General features: G+C 36.9%; 1 pseudogene; it reads left to right on the top strand.

The window, feature by feature from the left end:
- Positions 1–12,302: 12,302 nt before the first annotated feature.
- Positions 12,303–13,238, top strand: LOC147912616 (olfactory receptor 4B1-like; annotated as a pseudogene).
- The last annotated feature ends 1,020 nt before the right edge of the window (positions 13,239–14,258 follow it).

Genomic DNA, 14,258 nt, shown 5'->3' with positions numbered 1-14,258 from the left:
TGTTTGTCCTATACATGAGAAATAAGGGAGACATAAAGAAAAAAATTAAGTTAGTGAGCAGAAAAAATATTATACTACAGAGAGTTATTGATATATTCATTTAATTTTTACTGAACACCTAGTCTGTAAGCATCGTACTTAGGGCTCGAGAATAAACTCAAGTAACTGTGATAATTCTTTACCGTATCAGTATAGTATAGCATGTGATTTGGTAGTAATTTTTAAAAAGCTCTTCTTCCTTAGTTTTGAAATGTTTTAGATGGAAGATTTCCTGAATTAAAAAAAAAAATCTTGTCTAATTGATTTACTCTCGCTTTAAAAGATCTGAAATAAAATCCAAATTCCTTGCTAAGCTCTGTACTGCCCTCAAGAGTATGGTTCCTGTTCATTTCTTCAAATTCAGTTTGTTTTCTTCTCTCTCTTTCCTATAACTCTCCATGTTTACTAACCTTTCAGTGTCTTTTTTTTTTTAATTATTGAGGTCATATTGACTTACAACTGTGTAAAATTCAGCTGTATATCACCTGTATATTTCAGTTTCTGTCTAGATAGCATCATGTTCACCACCTGCAGTCCAGTTTTTATCACCATAGATATGTGCCCTTTACCCCTTTCACTCTCCTCCCATCTCTTTCTCCTCTGGTAATGACTTATCTATTCTGCCTACCTCTGTATTTGCTTATCTCCCACATATGAGTAAAATCATATGGTATTTGTCTTTCTTTTTCTGACTTATTTCACTCAGCATAATACCCTCAAGGTCTACCCATACGGTTGCAAAAGGCACAATTTTACCTTTTTATGGCTTAGTAGTATTCCATTATGTATATATACCATATTTTCTTTATCTGTTCATTTTTTAATGGGCTTATGGGTTGCTTCCCTATCTTGGCTATTGTGAATAATGCTGCAGTGATCATGGGGTACATATATCACTTTTGGGTATTCTGTGAGGGAGGAATGAAGATAATTTTTTTCATATGGATATTCAATTGAACTAATATCGTTTATTGAAAAGTCTGTCCTTTATCCACAGCTCTTCTGTGCACCCTTGTAATAAACTGAATGTCCACATATGTATGTATCTCCCACTAGACTTTTTACACTACGCTATTGGTTTATTTGTCCATCTTTGCATCAATATCTGTCTTAACTGTAATCTTTTAATAACTTTTTTGTTGTTGTTGTTGTTAAGCTAGCCTTGAGCTAACATATTTTCCAATCTTCCTCTTTTTGCTTGAGGAAGATTGTCCCTGAGTTAACATCTGTGCCAATCTTCCTCTATTCTACCATTGAGGAGGAACAGGAGAAAGGCCTGCACTCAGAATCCTATGCCAATACAATTTAAGGTCTTCTATCCCTGGGGGAAGGGTGGTAAAAATCTGTCATGCAAGACCCACCAAAGATACAAGTCAAAATTTGGCTGTCATAACAAACATGGTAAGAGATCAAAAATGCTTTAGGATTGCTCATCAGTAGACTTGACACAGCATAGGAAAGAATATTGACTTGAAGATAGGTTAATATAAATTACCAAACTGAAACAGAAACAGAAAAAAGAGCAGGAAGAAATCTGCAGAAAAGAGTATCCAGGAACTCTGGGACGATATCCAAAGTCTTCAGAGAGAGAGAGAATGGAACAAAAGAAATATTTGAAAGGATAATGACTAAGAATTTCCAAAAATAATGAAATAGATCAAACCACAGATCCAAGAATCTCAGGGAACTCGAGCAGGATAAACAACAACAACAAAAATAAATGAAAAGTAAAAGCACACATTGACACATCATATTCCACCTGCTGCAAGTCAAAGACAATGAGAAAACCTTGAAAGCATCCAGAGAAAAAAGGCACATTATATAGAAAAAGAATATACGAATTACAGCAGATTTCTCCTCAGAAACTATACAACCTAGAAGGCAATAGAGTGATGTCTTTAAAGTGAAGTACAACCCCTGCCAAACCATAATTTTATGCCAGGGAAAATATTTTTCAAAAATAGTGGTAAAATAAAGATTTTTTTTGACAATCAAAAATGGAGAGAATTCATACCAGCAGACCTACACTACAGGAAATATTAACATTTTTCAGGCAGAAAAAATATGATATCTGATAGAAACTTTGATTTACACAAAGAAATAAAGAGCTCCAGAATGATTAAAAAAGGATAAATATAAAGGACACTTTTTCTTATTTTAGTTGCACTTAAAGATAAATGATTGTCTAAAGCAAAAGTAGTAATGATATATTGTGAGTTTATAGCATATGTAAAAGTAAATTATACGAAAACCACAGAAAAAGTAGGGGGAAGGAATTGGAAGCATACTGTTGTATGGATCTTAGAATATATGTGAAGTTGTATAAAAATATTTAAAAGTAGACTGTTATTAATTAAAAATGTATATTATTTATCAGAGGACAACCACTAAAATATTTTAAAAACAAGTATAAATAATAATCAAAAGGTGAGGTAAAAAGGAGTCATAAAAAATGCACAACTAATCCAAAGTTAGGCAGAAAATGAAGAAAAAAGAACAAAGACCAGAAGGAACAAATAGAAAACAATTTATAAGATTCTTGAATTAAATCAAACCAATCAATAATTACGCTAACTATAAATGGTCTAAGCACACCAATTAAATAAATTCAAATTGTGTAAAATAACATTCTCAAATTTATCTTGCCTGTAGGAAACCCGTTAAATATGAAGACATACATAGGTTAAGAGTAAAATTATGGAAAAAATATACAATAAAGCACTAATCAATGAAAACTAGAGCAACTATGTTTATATCAGACAAAGTAGATTTTAGTCCAATGAATATTTCCAGAGATAAAGAGGGACATTGCATAATTGTAGATGGATCAATTCCCCAAGAAGACATAATAATCCTAAGAGTATTTGTACTTAACAGCAAAGCCTTGAAAATACATGAAAAAGGAACTGATAGAACTGACAGTCCTTTATTGATGTTTTCCCAGTCATCTTTTGGTTGGATGAAACTCATCATGCAGTAGATTCCTCAAAAAGAGTGCTTATGTACAGTATTTACTGAGTTATTGCATGATCAAAACTGTTTTGTACAGTCTTGTTTATTGAAAGACAGCTTGGCTTGGTATAAAATTCTGATTTATACTTTCTTAATTTTCTTGAAAATGCTGCTGCACAGTTGTTTTGCTTTATATGCTGTTTTGGGGAACTCGAATGTCACTGAAATTCTCTAGCTTTTGTAAATTACTTCGTCATTTTGCCTAGAGTTCCTAGGAATTTCTTTCTTTATCTCTAATGTCTAAAAGTTTTGTTAGACTATGTCTCATGGTTGATTGTTCTAGATCAGTTTTTCCTAATATCAAGTGGATATTTACAATGTGTAGATTTATATATTTAAAACTTTTTGGAATATTTTTTGGACTATGGTTTTATATTTGGTTCTATTCCATGGTTTTGACTTTATTTTTTCAGGGACATTGGGCCTCCTTTGTCTAACTTCCTTTTCTACCTCTTTCTCTCTGACTCTTTTTACTTCTTGTTTTAAATCTCATTTTATTTCCTTTGATTATGTGATTTACTTTCATGTCCTTTATTATATTTTAATTTGAATATTATCCCTTTGATACTTTAATTTTCGTTACTGACATGATTTTGTATTTTTATTTTATTTTTTCTTGAGCTTAACTCTCATTTCATCCCTTCCTGATTTTTGAAATCCACTTCTCTTATGTTTTTGTATTTTTAATTCACTGTTTTATTTTCATATCCATAAAAGTGTGTTTGAGTATATTTAATTCAGCATTGAGTACTATGTTGCAGATTTCTTTAGCTTTGTGGTTGTGTTTTTAATGGAGAATTTTCAGCATTTTAACCAGTAGAAGTACTCTGATGCACATTTTCAGATTTTTTCACAGTAGTTTTGTTTGAATATAGTTTTTTAAAAATTCCTATTCATTCTGTAGATGTGGTTTTAGGTGTGAGAGTGACATAGCTCCTTCTCCTTTAGTCTCATTTCCGCACTGTAGGCAGGAAGAGGAAGGAAGGGAGAAGAAAATGATGAAGAGCAAGGTGCTGACTAGGCACACCAATTAAGTATGACCTCTTTAAAAAAACATTCCAAAATCTCCACCTGTTACATTTGCTTACATTTCATTGGCCAGATTTGGATCATATGGCCATGTCTAGCTGCTAGGGATTCTGGGAAGGTGATGATTTTTCTTCTGGGAAGAAATAGAAAGGAGTAAAGACAATAAAGGTATTATCAGTGTCTGCCACCAAAGAGGAGGAAGAAATATTTTTATCAGACACTGCTTTGTTTCATAAAATACTGGTAATTATTTTCAGTGCTACTTATTAGATTTTAATTTAGTGCCCCTTCTCTTATAAAATTTGACAAAGACATACGCGTTAACTGGGTAGTAGTCCAACTACACAATTTAAAAATCCTAATTAACATTTATGGAACACATAGTATGTATCAAGCATTGTGTTAGATAAACATTTTAACACAGATTATTTCACTCCACATTCTAACAATACTGAAGGTATGTATGGTTATCCTCATTTAACAGATAAGAAAGCTGAGACTAAAAACTGTTAACTAAATTGTCTATGGTAATTATGCTACTAAGTGGTGGAAACAGAATCTGAAACCATTTTTTCCTGATGCAACCTTTTCATTATGATATGTTTTCTTTCAAAACTGAAGAACTTTTGAAGATTATTTTTAGTCATAGCAATATATCTTCACTAGTGTGTCAGCTCTTTTAATTTGTTCCAGAAGTTTCCTTTCCTCATGGGCACAAAAGCCATCCCATATGGCATCTGCAATATTTCCCCAAGAATTGACATCTACTTTTCAATGTGTAATTAAAGTTAGAGTATGTTGCACTCAGAGAATTCATGAGACTATTGTGGTTGGTATTTGTGGCAGTATGCAATTCCCCGGAACAAGTATGGGAGAAGGAAATGGTCAGTGTTATGACCTCATAATGAAGAATCCTGTGAAATTTTAAATTATGTTTCCTTCTTGAATTTGCACAGGATAGTCTCCAAATCTGGAATTTAAGTTTATGATATCTCTGGGAGTCAAAATTTTCTCTGTTTCCTTTCTTTTCCAAGGGCAGTTTTTCTTTAATTTTGTAGAGAGTATTTCTTGAATATTTAGAAACAATCTATTATTTTTTAAAAAGATAAATTTTGTAATATAAATATTATAGATATTTTAGAAACATTTGGAAGCTACCAATAATAAAGAAAAAATTCTAAACACACTTATAATACAACTCCTAGAGATAAACACTAACACTGTTTATGAGTACATTACTTGTGTTTAAATACATCTTCACTTTTGGACTTCAGCATTTTCATTTCCCTGGTCTCATTTTTGTCACAAGATTTTTTGGGAAGTATAGATAGGATAGCTATAAACCCAACTATTGAGTAACCTTGCATAAATAGGTAGCTTCTTTCAGACTCACACTCCCAACTGTAAGAGGAAAATAATAATATTGTACCAGTTAGGACTCTTTATGATTCAACTGACAGAAAATCCTATTCCACGTATTTAAAAAAATAATAGAATTTATTATCTCATCTAAAAAGATAAATCCAGAGGCAAGGCAGGCTCCAGGTGAGACTTGATACAGTGGCTCAGATGTTACCACTACCTGGTTTATTTCCTACTTAACATTCTTCCCTTTGTGATGCTGACTGCTTTTCTAGGTCTCACAGGGTGGACCTCAGGAAGCTCATGATTCCTCTTTGTCACAAAGTGGCTGCTGCAGTTCTAGACCATACAGGCTCACTCAAAACTATTTAAGTCTCTGTCTCTTCTAATATGTTCTACCTAAGATAGAGTGTGCTTCTTACCTCTGAATCTCTCAAATGCCTCCCTGTCTCCATGACTGGTTGCTTTCCATCCCTTAACCGATATTATGGACAAGGTGGTTTATGTAGATCTGCTTTAGCCAATCAAGATCTATGTCTAGGTAATCAACATCATCCAAATTACTTGGCTGGGATTGGGGTGGTGTGGTTTCTGCAAACCAAAATCTGGGTAGTTTTGACAGGAATAGAGGAAAATAGATGCTATGGAGGAAACAAACAAACAAAAAAGCTCAATATGAAAATTCGCCTTGCAAGCTTGCTGTGGCTATTAGAGACAATGGCTGCAAAATATCTGGTATAGTGCCTGGCACATAGTAGCTACTCAGTCAATGGCAATTGTCGTTATTGTGATCATCATCATTATCATCTTCATCGTATGGGATGTTTAAGGCATCAGAGTCTAAGTGATATTGAAGCATAGAATATTAGAGGGAGAAGGGATACGAACAATAATCTAGTCTCATTCTGTCATTTTATGTCTATAGAACTGCAAACCATAGAGGTGAAGGGACTTGCCTAAAGTCACCCAACTGGCAGCCCCTTCCCTGGACCTATTCTCTCTTTTCTTCTCCCTTCAGTCTAATTCTCCCACAGTGACTCAGAAAATTAGGGCAAAAAACTCTCCTAATGTCATGTCTTTAGCTTCCCTCTCTCAGAGCATGATTACTGGATGTTTGTAATTTTTCAAAGTTCTCTAACTAATTAATTGAAACACATTTGAACCTTTTCCTAACTCGCAGTTCCTTGGCAAGGTTTCACACTGAAGACAAGAAATATCATGGAGAATTTGGCCCCTTGATCACAGCATGCAGTTCAATTTGTTTTAAATGGTTCAAGTATCTCAATATTGAAAAACAATCCGTCGCCTTCTAGAGAATGAGTGGGTTTTCTAACTGAAAAACAAGATCTAAAACTCACTCGTTAGCTGTTTTCTTCAACTACTTTTCTGTTTCTAAATAGTTGATCTAAAGATTGACCATGGGACTGATTTCCTGAATCCTTCCCTTTGTGATTTGTCCACATCATCAGTGGCTGTTTATTTTTTATAGATCACAGGACCCAGGGAATTTTGTTGTGTGGAAGCAAGATTGACGCTGTTAATTGGCAATAACAATCACAAAATCAAAATCACTAGAAAGGAATCCTAGTATTGTGGAAACAATGCCTCAGCAACTTGACCAATAACTAGCTGTGTAACTTTCAGAAGTCAACTAAACTCTCTGGCCCTTCGTTGCTTCATCTGTAAACAAAGGAGATTGGATTAGTGGTCTACAAATTTCCTTTCAGCTCTAAAGCTTCCTCTGTTCAGCCCACTGGTGGCCTTTGATGCAGAGGAAGGAGCCCAGTGGAAGAGTTTTTTTGTGAAGAGAGCCTCCTGTGTTCCAGGGAACACCCCTTCAGTCTCCTCAGCCAAGGACATCCCTTTGGGAGATGAGCTCTTGCAACAGAGGAAGAAATTTTTCCTGAGCCTAAGAAAACCTTCATATTCCATTCCTTGCTCTAAAACTGAACATTTCCCAAACCAGGTAGGTAATATCATACTTAGAGGATTTCTCAGGTTGACTGAATGTGAGAAGCTCCAAATCACTGTGTGACCTAGGGTGAGTCACTTTTCCTCCCTGGGCCTCAGTTTCTGCCTCTGTCAAAAAGGAGAGCGCTGGGAAGAATATATCTTAAAGTTCTTTTTGGCATTCACATTCTGGGATTCCATGAAGTACCACTTGGGGGTCCAGAGTGTGTTGGGCGTCCAGAGTGAGTCATGGGAATGAGGCCCTTGTGATATGACTTTGAGCTCATAGTAATAGATTTTCCAGGCTTTCTATCACTTTATTATTTTGTCCTTACCAGATTTCTCTCATTGGGGCTTTATGTATGAGGATATAATTCTACCTAGTTAGGGTCCAGACCATCATTTACCTACCTAGGCTTGTACATGTAATCCGTGAGTTACCTGGGAATTCATGATTCTAGGATGAGGGTTTTACTTGGGGAAGTGCTAGAGGGAAGAGGAGGTAATTTGTTACCAACTAACTGTCTCTCTGTTGAACAAGGGGGAAACAGAATGCAGAGAGAAATGTAAATAAATACCAGGAAGTTTGAGCTAATAATAGCTACTATTTATTGAGAGCTTCCTATTTACCAGGCAACCCTAAGTGCTTTACATCGTTTATCTCACAGGTAATTCTTGCAACAACCATGTCATACATGAATTGTTACCCACTTCCAAGAAAATAAGAAAACCTGTTCACAAGGACACATGATATGTGGGTGGTAGAGCTAAGAGTTGGCTGCCAACTGCAGTGCTCGCTCTCTTAACCACCGCTCTAGACCAATCCCTGAGGAGAGTGAAAGGAAGCTCAACTAGCTGTCCTTTTTTTATTTTCTTCAGTCCTTCACAGGTCCATGAAACTGGAACTATCCCCTCCACTAAAAGGCAGGTCACTTGCCCCTCTGAGATTCATCACCTCCCTCTCTCACAATGATCACATGAAATCATCTGATCTAATTGTCTTAAATTCCCTTGATGGATTTTTGTTTTTCAAAATACATATCATGTGGTCCTAAATGGTAATCTTCTCAACAATAAGACTCAGCTATGATATGTATGTGTGTGTAAGAGATTTGGCCTTTTAAGTGAGAATTGATCAATTCGTGTCCAAGTAACCCTGGACAAAATAAAGAGCAACAAATGTCGTCTATGGAACATAAGGATTTTAGGATCCTCCTCACTCAACTCATGGAAAATAATCTATTAAGTAGAGAAAACACCTCAGTTGCAAAGTTTGAGCAAGTGTAGCTTTGACCAAGTGCAGTAAAATGTCTGTTTCTGAAATAGGAATGATCTACATTGTTCACAACTTTACATATTTGGTAAGAAAGAGTCTCACCTAGGTTATATGAAGTCAACACTGATTGAATGGAAAATGCAGAGATATGATGTTAAAAAGTATAGTTCTTTCTTATCCATCTACTGGTTAATCAATTTATCATCAATCAAGAGTCTACATATATATTGAGCACCATCTGTGAGGTTGACACTTAGGTGCTGTGCGGGTTCAAGGAGTAACAAACTTAGACTCTGTTCCACAAAACAAACAGGCAACATAAAACTATAGTGAGCAATAAAAGTATGTATAAAATAAAGTGTAACAAATTGTGTGGTTTTAACTATAGGTGGTAGAGAATTTCTTCACTTTTTAATTCAACTCAATGAACATTTACTGAGCACTTACTATGTATCTAGTTCTGAAGATTCAGACATGAATGAACTCAGCAAGGGAGACATATACAAAAACAATAATTACAATAAAAGTTGCTAGATCTAGTGGAAAGATGTAAAAAACATGGAAGAATTGTTGGATGGAGTGGAGTGATGAGTGATATTAGACTTGAGCATTAAAACAAGAATAAGTGTTAATTATAAAGCCAATATGTGCACACCAAGCAGAGGGAACAACATATCCAAAGAGCAAGTTTGGAGAAATGATATAAATTTCAGAATGGCTGGAATATAGGCTCCAGGGGGAGAGATGGCAAGTGAGGCTAGAAAGATGAACAAGCTCCAGTTGTTACATGCCATGCTAATACTATTGGACTTAATCTTTTAGACAACGAGAAACCGTTGATAGATTTCAAGTCAATGCATAACTTGTTCAGATTTGCATTTTAGAAGTATAACAATAATAATAATAAGAGCTTGAATTTATTGAGAGCTTGCTATGAGCTGCATTGAACAGAAAGATCTCTGAAATGGATTTTCAGCACTGAGAGCTGGGATAAATGAACTAGTGTTAAAGTAACCAGGGAAGGTTTCCTAGATAATGGACATTATAGAGTAGGTAGGACTCAGAGAGGGAGGCAAAGAGAGGCAGGCTCACCATGTATTGTGAAAAATAAAAGGGATGCTCTTGTGGTGGGTATCAACTTGTATCCATGAGAAGGTGAGGAGACCTCTGAATAGAACAATCATATGTGTTGTTTAATGTTCAGTAACATTGATTTGAAGGAGTAGGGGGAAGTATTTTAGAGGGTTCTAAAAGTCAGGTGGAGGAATTGAGGCCTGATTTCCAGGCAACAGGGAGACAGTGGTGGTTTCTGTGTGATCCAAGCAGAGAGAGACTCAGGAAGAATTTCTAACTTCAGTATGCAGAATAAAGTTTGTGTGTGTGTGGGGGGTGACAACTAGAGACAGATGGAGCACATAACAACGGCGGTAATCCTCACATGAGCTTATATCCTGCCTGAAGATGGAGGCTGCAGGAAGACAGAGGAAGAACTGGTAAAATCATCAGGATGAGGGGATTGTGTAAATATGGGAAATGCAAGAGAGGCATGAGTTATAGGCGACTCCAAGCTTTCAAGCCTGAGGGTCAGGGAGAATGGCGGTGCTGCTGTAAGACCCAGGTGTGAAGAGGAGTTCTGTCAGTCACCCCTGCCAGGAGATAATGACAGATTCCATAGCTCAGGCTCACTGGCTGCATCTCTCACCCCTGTCCAAATCCCTGCCATGGGATGGAGGAGGAAAGGGAGATCCCCCGGTCTCACACTCTGCTCAGTAGCCCACATAGCTTCCTGGTCTCTCACGTTCTAGAGATGATAGCATTGAAACATTCCCAATAACTTAGAGTGTCCCGGGACTGCTCCTGCTATTCACAGGGAAGGTGTAATAGAAATTTGGACAACTTTTGCATCAACCATGGGTGTTGATGTCATTTCTCTCAGGCATGGGAGTGGCTCACCCCTTTCTCCTCTGGCTGAGACATGGTGGCTCTCCCTCCATTTCCAGATAAGTGTGGGTTTCAGCCTTAGCTCAATCACTCACAAGCTGTGTTTATTTGGGCAAGTTACTTATCCTTGCTGAGTCACAGTTTTCTCAACTATCAGTTAGCTACCTCAGAGTGGTACAGGGAGAATTAAATGAGGGGATGACCGTAAAGTGCTTACCACAGTCCAGCACACAATGGATACTGAAAAAAAGGCAGCAGTATCTGCTGTTGTGGTTGTCGGGATGACAATGAAAATGGTGAACATCAGGTAACCACATACTTTAGTGTCCTTCACTAAACTATTGAACAGACTCTTTGGGTTGTTTTTGATCTCTTCCTTGTTTCCATTCCTCTGCACCAGTAAGGGAGCCTCATCTTGCTTCCTCTCTCTTGTTCAGTTGTTCTTCCTGGGTACCCTTCTTTTATGCTATGCAGTCCCCCATTTCTCCTCCAGTTTCAGCCAGGTAACTTACTGAGGATGCTCTCTGCATATTTTCATCTTGTGTATGTCTTCAAATTCTCATGATGAGAAAAACTGGCGGGGGAGGTATTTAATCCATTTCAGTATGGAAGCCTAAGCAGAAAAAGGAAAAATAGGAGGAATAAGAGATACTTCAAGTAATTTTAAAAGCAGAGAAAATCTTGAGAGTTTTCTCTTTCTCATTTTATAAGTGTGCTGTTTGATTGCATGAAGTTTGATCTTCCTGAGAGCGAAAGCCATCTTTCCTTCTTTCTTCACATGTCCTGAATCACCCAGGCATATAGTAGATGCTTAATAAAACATTTGGTCAAAGAACTGAATTAAAATAAATCCTTACCTGCTGCTAACAAAAATGTTTGCCAATGATGGGAAAACTGGATGACAGAAACAAACAAACTGGTGAATCCCCATATATTATGCTTGAATTATTGTTTGATATTGAGCTGTATTCTCAACAATATCCAGATGTCCACTTTGGTCCCAGGTCTCAACATTGTCTCAAAATGTTTGTAAAATTTCATGAAGCTGTGGGATTGGATGAAACCACAATAACTGAAAGAATTCAGAAAATTTTATAGTTTATTTAAGAAAAATATTGAAGACATTCTTTAGAAAGGGAGAAATATTAATGAGATCAACATTTCTGAGGAATAAATGAAGGCAAAAAGGGATCCAAGAGCAGAAGTTCACTTCAGAATTTCTAACAGAAAGGCCTGATGAAACAACATTGAGATTGGGAGAATTGTTAGTTGTTAACATAGATAGTTATTAATGCTGAAAATGTTGATTAGTTTTTCAGTGTGGTATACTTGAAACAATATACTAGTTGGGATAAAATTATCAGGTTCTTGTTCTGGATTCACTTCTTACTGGGTGGGTTGGCTAATTCATTCATTTGAGCCTCAGTTTTCTCACTTGGGATATGAGGATCACAGAGTTTTTGTGAGGTAGACCGAATAGTGTCTTATATAGAGTGGTCTATTGAGCAGTGAATGGATACACATTTGCTATATTAACAAACAAACAAACAAATAAATAAACCCGTAAGATGTTTTGTGTGAAAGAGTTCCATCAACAGTCAAGTGCTAAATAAACATGAAGGGTTGGTGTTATGATTGTGTATGTTTTGTCATAGGGATCTTCTCTGAGATCCATCTTCTTCAAATGAAATCCATGGCCAGTACAAATAACATCACTGAGTTAATTTTCACTGGCCTTTTCCAGGATCCAGAGGTGCAGAGAGTGTGCTTTGTGATGTTTCTTCCCATGTACCTGACCATGGTAGTGGTCAATGGCCTCATCATCGTGACAGTCTGCCTCAGGAAGAGTCTGCATTCCCCCATGTACTTCTTCCTTAGCTACCTGTCCCTGGTGGAGATCACTTACTCCTCTACTGTTGTCCCTAAATTCATCACAGACTTACTTTCCCAGATTAAAACCATCTCCCTGGAGGGCTGTGTGGCTCAGATATTCTTCTTCCACTTCTTTGGAGTTACTGAGATCTTCCTCCTTACGGTAATGGCCTCTGACCGCTATGTGGCCATCTGAAAACCCTTCACTACACAACCATCATGAGCTGGCCTGTGTGTCACCTTCTGGTGGCTGCTTCCCGGCTTGGAGGCTTTTTTCGCTCCAAGGTTCAGATCATTGTCACTCTCCAATTACTCTTCTGTGGTCCCAATGTGATTGACCACTACTTCTGTGACCTCCATCCCTTATTCAAGATTTCTTGCACTGACACCTCTGTGGAGGGGGTAATTATGTTGGCGAACAAAGGATTGTTCTCTACCTTCTCCCTCTTCCTCTTGGTGTCTTCCTATATCATCATCCTGGTCAACCTGAGGAACCATTCTGCAGAGGAAAGACACAAAGCCCTCTCCACCTGTGCCCCTCACATCACTGTGGTTATCTTGTTCTTTGGACCTGCCATCTTCCTCTACATGCGACCCTCCTCCTGAGGACAAACTTGTGGCTGTGTTCTACACAGTTGTCACTCCCATGCTGAACCCCATCATCTACACACTCAGAAATGCAGAGGTGAAAATCGCCATGAAGAGGTTGTGGGGCAAGAAAATGAATTCAAGGGGGGCACTAAAAATGGAAACCTGAAAAAAATTTCCATGAACAGAGTGACCAATTATTCATTCTAATTTTAGTCAACTATGAGGAAGAAAGCAAAAGTTAACCTATTCATATTTTTTGTTATATTTTATTTTTTTATAACACTGCCCTAGGATGATGAGTATTAGTTTTTCTTTTTCTTTAGACACTGCCAGGAAATCCCAAATTTCACTATTACTTCAATGCTGCTGTCCTTAAAACCTAATTCCCCACAGTATTCATGCTTATAAATTATTTTCTATCTGATTGCTACTTTTTGTGTCAACTCTCTTACGTTTTATTTTCACCATCATTAAAAATAATAAAATATATAATTATTTAGTTTCTTTAGATATTTTTGGTTCCTTAATTTCTATAGAGTTCATTTTATAGATAAAGATATAGATACCAATAAGAAATTTACTGAATGGCTGAAGAAACTTCTTTGCAAAGTAGTCACCGGTCTGTTCCTAGGAATCCAAGCAAGCTTGACTGACCACTGTCAGAGAGGGAATAAAGGCCATCCCTTTATCAGCCTAGATGGCCTCTGACTTCCCTGGCAATTCCACAGGGCCTTGGCTCCTGCTTTGTTCTAAACCTTCTCTATCTCAGTCTGTTCAAACCTAGTCTCCTTAAAAATTCTAACAGTCACCATTTTCTTTATAAAAGCTTTGCCAGTTTCCCTGGGTTGGAACGACTCATGTCCTCTGAAAACTGACTGCCCCTTGCTCATATGGACTGTTTCTTAGGTTATTTAAGACTTTCTATTTTAAACTATTGGTATTTCTGGATGTGTGTACCCTGAAACCTACTTGAGGGCAGAGCACTATTTACCTTTCTGCTCTAGTTCAGCGCCTAGTATACTTTCATGCACATACTCTGTCCTCAGCAAATGCTGGTTGAGTAAATGAACACAAAATTAAACAAACTAATGGATAATAGAGTATAAAAATGACACATTGTCTACAGTGTCCATACACGTGGTTCATACACAGTACTGGAAAGAACAAAGAAGATCTGATGGCCTCA

The sequence above is a fragment of the Ceratotherium simum genome, chromosome 34, assembly GCF_057802395.1.
Source record: "Ceratotherium simum simum isolate JZ-2026a chromosome 34, ASM5780239v1, whole genome shotgun sequence".
Lineage (NCBI taxonomy): Eukaryota > Metazoa > Chordata > Mammalia > Perissodactyla > Rhinocerotidae > Ceratotherium > Ceratotherium simum.
Note: the sequence above shows the minus strand (reverse complement) of the source record. Positions and strands in the feature narration are given on the sequence as shown.